This window comes from Chrysochloris asiatica, unplaced genomic scaffold (genome assembly GCF_000296735.1).
Source record: "Chrysochloris asiatica unplaced genomic scaffold, ChrAsi1.0 scaffold00018, whole genome shotgun sequence".
Classification (NCBI taxonomy): Eukaryota; Metazoa; Chordata; class Mammalia; order Afrosoricida; family Chrysochloridae; genus Chrysochloris; species Chrysochloris asiatica.
In genome coordinates this window covers 7339955-7347851 of record NW_006408536.1, presented here as the reverse complement: position 1 = coordinate 7347851, position 7897 = coordinate 7339955, and the positions used below count along the sequence as shown (strand labels likewise).

Below are 7897 nucleotides of genomic sequence, written 5' to 3'. Positions count from 1 at the left end.
AATCTCAGGGGACACCATGGTCAACTGGCATAACATAGTCCACAAAGACAATGTTCTACACCATACTTTGGTGACTAGTGTCTGGGATGTTAACACTCATGATCGGCTGTCTAAGGTGCAGCTATTGGTCTCTCCAGGTGCAGTATTTGTGTGGAAGAAACAAAAGTGATGAGAATTGAAAAGGCCTGGAATAAATTAGTCCTATGGACAAATGCAGCATGTGAACATCACTCTCCATATCTCTAAGACCAGAAGAGCTAACAACTACCACTACCAATTGCTCTTAAAGGGATCACATTGGAGGGTCCCAGATATAGTGGGAGAAAATGTCGAACAAAACTCAAAATTATTTTTAAAAAACAGGCTTACTGGTCAGAAAGAAACTGGAAGATCCTGAAACTATGACCCTCGACCACACTTGAGGTCTGGAAAGGAACTCACTCTTATGGCCATGGAATGGTCAATCACTCAAAATCAAAAGGGCAACATTTTCCTAAGGACAAAATTGAGAAGGGATAGGAAGGTGGGTGGAATGGAAATGGAAACTTCAGGGAAAGAGCAGGATAACTGTTGTTGCATGGAAAGGATTGTAATCATTGAGATGAAACAAAGTGTATTATTTGTTGTGTAAAACTGATGATCTTCTCTGTAAACCTTCACTCAATTCACAATAAATTTCTTTTTAAAAGGAAAAGAAAAAGAAGAGCCAAATACATGTTTTTTAAAAGTCTATATAGTATTGACGTTACCAGCATCAACATCAGAAGCTAGAAATCAATGGGTCAATGTCTTCAAAATTTTAAGAAGAAATAATTTTCAACTAAAATTTGTAGTACAGCCAAAACCTCAGTCAAAAATACGGTTAAGAGCAGGAAAAATCAGAAAAAAATAACGGCAGTCTGATTGAGTACTACAAGAACAAGTAAGCTGTTCTCTGGGGAGCCATCAAGGCAAGTGGTTGGGTCCCCTCAGAGCAAACCCCCTTCCAAGACTAAGACTCAAGGGGAATGCATGAGCAGGCATGTGTCTGGCTGGTGACCACGTTGGTCACGATAAGGGGAAGAGGGAGGGAATAAACAGCAATGAAGCTGAGTTCTAAGTCCGACCACATTCAATAGACTCCTGTGAATCCGGGTAGAGACCTAGATGGCCAGCAGTTATGGCAAGACCCGGGGACTCCTGGGCCCAGAGGCAGTGACATGGCCACAGAGGGCCAGAGTGGAGAGTGAAGCATCTAGCTGATATGAAGTGAGGGGAGAGGCACAAGAATACCCATACTTGCAGATAGTACCAATTTGACCAGGATTCCATGGCTGGATGATCAGAACTCAACTAGAAGAAGAAAGAAGAGGAAAGAAGAAAAAAGAGTAACCCACTACAAATTTGATGAACTTTACCTATACATATGGATGTAGTAGCTCAAAAAAGAGAACAAATCTTTATAGCAAGGATAACTCCCATCCCCTTCGTATACAGGATTGCCAAGGATGGGCAACTTAGACATTGGCTACCAAAAATGGGGAGGGGGGGTGTTTATAAAGGCAAGACGTGACTGGCTTACAAGCTTTCAAGAGGGAGCCTTGTTCCAGACGGGGCAGGGGAAGGTAGAACCTCCACTGAATGATTTCCAAACTGTTGGGACCGGGCTGGCGAAAGGAAATGGGGATAAGATTCTTGTGGTGCAATAGTGAATAATTGCCATTAGGACTGACTGTGAGGGTTGGAAGTGTAGAGGTAGATGTTTTTTGACAAAAGGAGGGGAGTGGTTGATTTTGCAGCCCAGGAGCAGAGGTCCCTGGAACCATCAAATGAGATGAGCAGAGAGTGTGACCCTATCCAGACAGGCAGTGATGCCAGGGATGGAGACAGAGACAATGACGTGGACAGATGTACTCAGAGAGGGAGAGCCGGGAGGTCGGGTCTGTGGGGTGTATCCTTTGGTTATTTGATGAAGCATGGAGGGGATTGTGATCATTGCAATGAAACGAAATACTATAGGATGAATGTAAAACTGATGTTTTCCAGTGTAAACCCACATAATCCACAATAAAAACTTTAAAAAAAATACGGTTAAACTAAGAAAATTGTCAAGCTTGTAAACTCTCACAAATGTAAAAGATAGTAAAGTTATTACCAATATTTTCTGGAAACCACATTAACAATATGGGGTAGAAAACTTACCGAAAACAGTAGATTAGCAAGGAACAGTCAGTTGGCCTAGCAAACTATAGTGCAAACAAGGACATAAGAACAAAGGGTGCCAAAATTAATGAATCCAGAAAAGAAAATTATTTGAAACTGATGCATCACCTGATGTGCCTCTTTATATGGGGAATTATATTCTGGTAAAAACCTTGCAAGAATTATAAATCAGGATATGAAACAATTGGGAAAATTTTTTGAGGCCAAAATTCTAGGAAATTTTAAAAAGTACAGCTTTTGGCAGAACACTGAAAAATCACCGCCGAATCATGATTATGATAAAATGAAAATACTGAGAAAAAAGAATAAGGAAGGTATATACAAAGTCACTGTAGAACAAAGAAATAGTCGCTGTTCAACCATTTCAGGGGATAGCATATAATCAAGAACCAATGGTACTAAAAGAAGTACTAGCAGTGCTGAAGGGATTGGAGAAAAACAGGCTCCAGAAACTGATGGAATACAAATGGAAATCTTTCAACAAACTGATGCAGCACTGGAGGTGCTCACTAATCTTTGCCAAGACATTTGGAAGACAGCTAGCTATCTGGCCAAGTGATTGGATGAGATCCATATTTGTGCCACTTCCAAAGAGCGGTGACCCAACAGAATGCTGAAATCATTGAACAGTATTAGTAATATCACATGCAAGTAAATTTTTGTTGAAGATAATTCAAAAGCAATTGGAACAGTCTATTTATAAGAAACTGCCAGCGACTCAAAAGAGATTAAGAAGAGGATTTGGAACTAGAGATATCATTACTGACATCAGATGGACGTTGTCTGAAAGCAGAGAATACCAGAAAGATGTTTGCTTGTGTTTATTGACTACACAAAGGCTTTCAACTTTGTGGATTATGAGAAGCTATGGATAACACTGTGAAGAATGGGTCTTCCAGAAGAGTTGATTGTGCTAATGAGGAACTGTACATAGACCAAGAAGCAATAGTTGGAACAGAACAAGGGGATACTGAATGGTTTAAAATCAGGAAAGGTGTGCAACAGGGCTATGTTATTTCACCATACTTATTCAATCTGTATTCTAAGCAAATAATCCAAGAAGATGAATAATATGAGAAAGACCATGGCATCAGGATTGGAAGAATAGTCATTAACAACCCTCAATGTGCAGATGATACAACCTTGCTTGTGGAAAGTGAAGAGGACTTAAAAATATTTACTGATAAAGATCAAAGAGCACAGCCTTCATTATGGATTGCTCCTCAATATAAAGAAAACAAAACCCCTCACTACTGGACCGATAAATAATTTCTTGATTAGTGGAGAAGAATGTGAAGTTGTCAAAGACTTCATTTTGCTTGGATCCATTATTAACTGTCATGGAAGCAGTAGTGAGGAAATCAAATGGTGCATTGCATTAGACAAAGGCTTGAGGACTAAGGCATGAGAAGGCTGAAAGACAAGAACCTGTGGCTAGAGAAAGCCCTTACAGACCTGGCATTAGTTTAACTGGAGCAGAGTATCAAGTCATGTCAAGGCCTGGGAAGTGACCACACTTGGGAGTGAATGCAGGAGTGAAGATGAAGATACTTAAGACTTAGGGAGATCCAAGGTTCTAAGACCAGGGAGTAAAATGCTTAATATGAAGAACCAAAGAATGAGCGGGAAATGAAATAGGCAGATTATCAAGTAGATGTTGAAACAATTGAGGAAGGTGGGTTAGTATCTCAAGCTTCATATGTAAGTGAACCACAGACAACCATTCTGCATATACCCTGCTTAACTCATTTTTGTCTTCCTCAATTTTTTCCTTTTTGCTTACATATATTTTTTCAGAGAACCAGTAACACTTAAAGAAACAATTCTATAGGGTGGACATTTACATCTTTTCTAAGACTGATTTTAGACAGCATGTGAAAACCATAAATATTGACATCCAAATCACAGAACACAGTCTTTATGCTACATAATCAGGCAACTGTCACATTAGAAGAGTTTGATATTGCTGTGCTTCCAGGCCTGGTGTGCTTTAGGTAGCTCTGTCTCATGTTTTTCTTAAGAAGTAGATATCTGTATATAGAAAACTATTTATTTCAATAATGTGATACATTGTGATCCTCACATATATAAACACCCAAATGAATCAACTTGAAGATGTGTATTTTGAAAGTCTATTTTGATCGTCTTTTTTTTTTTTTTTTTTTTACCTTTGATCATTTTCTACTTTATCAGCGTGAAGTGACATGTCAGAATTCATCAGGAAACGGATCCTACACTGTATTAGTGTGTTATTTTATAAAGTGAAGTTTATCTTATGTTTGGCAGTCCTTATATTTATTAAGGAGAAATGTCATTTCTCAAGTATGGTTTGTCCAGATCTGTCATGTGAAAAGGATGTAAACAAAATATCCTTTAGCAGTCTAGTTGTGGGAAAGAGAAGATGCCTCTAGCAGCTAGATTTAGTGTAGTAGGGGTTAGACGTTCATCACACACTGTCAATGTCAAATCGTTTCTAATTCTTTCACAAGTGTTGGAGGCAGTGTATGAACTGTAGAATTACTGAAGTATTTGTGGAAATTTTGTTGTAGAACTTTGATTTAGATAAGTTGGGGTGAGGGTGAAGAACAGTCTAAGATAGAAAAACTACAAAGGAAAAACACAGGGATAACTATGCATGTTTGTAGAGAAAATAATGGCAGGAGGGGTAGAACAGAGCATTTGAAAGTCTGGAAAGCACAATTTAAATGCAAGTTAAATGGGAAGGAGGGAGTGCATGAGGTGGAAAGAGATAAACTTGGCTTCCAAGGAAGTGTTTTGTCACTTAGGATTTTAGGGAAGTAATGATTTGTGTTGAGAAAGTCCAATTATAAGCTCTTACCAACTCTCTAATATCTTTGCAGATAAAGCTCTGGATTTTCATTTTTACTACATGGTGTTTTAATATACATTAAATTAGCATCCAGTGATTTTAATATATATTATATAGGGTAAGTCACAAAATATTGCTACCAAATCAGAGAAACCTTTGCTACACAAAAATATCAAAATGTGAAGCTATTATTTCCCAACATATCCTCCATCTAGGTGTAAATACTTCTACTGCAGTGTTTCCATAGCTCTAACCTTTTGTAGTTGTTACAAATCGGGCTGCTAACCTCAAGGTCGGCAGTTCGAAACTACTAGCCATTCTGCGGGAGAAAGAGGAGGCTTTCTGCTCCCATAAAGATTTGCAGCCTCGCAAACCCTGTGCAGGGTCACTATGAGTCCATGGTACTTAACAACACCAACAGCAATCTTTCCTGGAAGAATTCTGTACTCTTCAATGTATACCACATCAAAAGGTGGCATCCTCCAGGGACTTTTAAATGTTCTTTGATTTCAGGGAACAAAAAAAATCTGAAGGGACAAAATCACGTCCATAGGGTAGATGGGGAAGGTTTCCTAATGAAATTCTTGGAAAATGACTCTTGTTACCTTTGAAGAATTAAGTAGGTGCATGTTGGGATAGAAATTCCTTGGTGCAACTTTCCTGATCTTTTTCTCATCAATGCAGTTTTCAATTTCTTAAAACTTCTTAATAAGCCCCCATGATTGTTCTGTTTTCTTCGAGAAAATCTATCAGGATTACCCCTTTGCTATCTCCCAAATTAGTTGCCATAGCCTTCTGACCTTTAATTTAGCTGGCCCACTGTTCTGATTGAACTCTGAATTGTATTTGGTAAATCCAAGACTCATCCCAGTTATGACTCATTACATAAAATCATTTTTGTTAGCTTTAATCTTGCTTAAAAGACTTAAAGAGCCCCGCTCTGATGGCTGCAGAGGTCCGCTGGAGCGCCCTGAGCATCCCAGTGCTGTGCGAGTGGGAGTCCAGCTGAGGAGGAGGCAGACCCTAGATGCCACTCCTGAGACCCTCGCAGACAGAGCCACTCCTGCGCGTCTCCGCGTTTGCCCCGCGCGATCCCCGCTTCAGCGCCAGTGTCCACATCCAACCATGAGCTACCCACACCTGCTGGCAGCTACCCCCCAGCTGCACCAGGTGGTGGTGCCTGGAGGGGGTGCTGCGTGCCCCCCACCCATTATGACCCCTATTGGACAGGATAACGTGGCCAACTACGCAGGGCAGTTCAACCAGGACCACCTCGCAGGAATGGCGGTCAACATGGGGACATTTGGAGGTGCCAACATGCCAAATCTATACCCAGGAGTACCTGGGGGTGGTTACCCTCCAGTACCCCCTGGGGGCTTTGGGCAGCCTCCCTCTGCCCAGCAGCCCATTCCTCCATATGGGATGTATCCGCCCCCTGGAGGAAACCTGCCCTCCGGGATGCCTTCATACCCACCATATACCTAGGAGTCCCTGTGCCTGGGCAGCAGCCCCCAGGGGTCTACCCCGGGCAGCAGCCAGTGCCCCCTTCTGCATAGCAGCTGCAGCTGGTGCCAAAGTTACCCAGCACTCCCAGGATCTGGGACTGTTACCCCCGCTGTACCCACCATCCAGTTGGGGAATCGCGGCAACACTGCAGACGCTCCTGGATTTGACCCTTTGTGAGATGCTGAGGTCCTTTTAAAGGCCATGAAAGGCTTCGGGACTGTAGAGCAGGCCATCATTGACTGCTTGGGAAGTTGGTCCAGCAAGCAGCGGTAGCAGAGTCTCCTGTCCTTCAAGGCTGCTTACGGGAAGGATTTGATTAAAGATCTGAAATCTGTCAGGAAACTTTGAGAAGACAATCCTGGCTATGATGAAGACCCTGGTCCTCTTTGATGTGTATGAGATCAAGGAAGCCATCAAGGGGGCTGATACTGATTGGCGAAGCCTGTCTGATTGGGATCCTGGCTTCACGGAGCAATGAGTACATCCCGGAGCTGAGCAGAGCCTACAAGGCAGAATTCAAAAAGACCCTGGAGGAGGCCATTCGGAGCGACACGTCGGGGACATTTCTAGCGGCTCCTTATCTCCCTCTCTCAGGGGAACCGGGATGAGAGCACACATGAGGACTTGTCACTTGTCCAGAGAGACTTGCAGGAGCTGTATGTGGCCAGGGAGAACCACCGCGGGACAACGAGTTCAAGTTCAATGCAGTTCTGTGCTCCCGTAGCCGGACCCACCTGGTAGCAGTTTTTAATGAGTACCAGCGAATGACAGATCGGGACATTGAAAAGATTATCTTCCAGGAGATGTCTGGAGACCTGGAGCAGGGCATGCTGGCACCCCAGCTTTCTATGCTGAAAGGCTCATCAAGGCCATGAGGGGAGCAGAGACAAAGGACCCGACCCTGATTCGCATCATGGTGTCTCGAAGCGAGATCGACCTCCTGGACATCAGAGTGGAGTACAAGAGGATGTATGGCAAGTCGGTGTACCACTACATCTCAGGAGATACTTCGGGAGATTGCCGCAAGATTCTGCTGAAGATCTGTGGGGGCAACAACTGAGCAGGGCTGGAAGGTCACTTCTGCCCACCTGCACCCACAGCAATACCAGGAAAGGCCAAAAGAATGTCTGTTGCTAACGCCACCCCAAAGTACCCTCCGAGGTGCCCCACCCTCACACAGCCTCTGCTGCTAAAGTAGATGTTTTATTTCCTGTCTCATGGGGTCATTTCCCTTTGCTTGTGGCTATGACTCCTGCCTTCATTTTAATCAAATCATTTTATATTTTATTTGTAGACATGTTTTTTTCACATTCATTGCTAGACAGATGCATGTAAGTCTGTTGACTGCGTACACGGTTC

General features: G+C 42.6%; 1 pseudogene; it reads left to right on the top strand.

Moving 5' to 3' along the window:
* Nucleotides 1-6177: 6177 nt before the first annotated feature.
* On the top strand, nt 6178-7598 carry LOC102812727 (annotated as a pseudogene).
* Nucleotides 7599-7897: the final 299 nt, after the last annotated feature.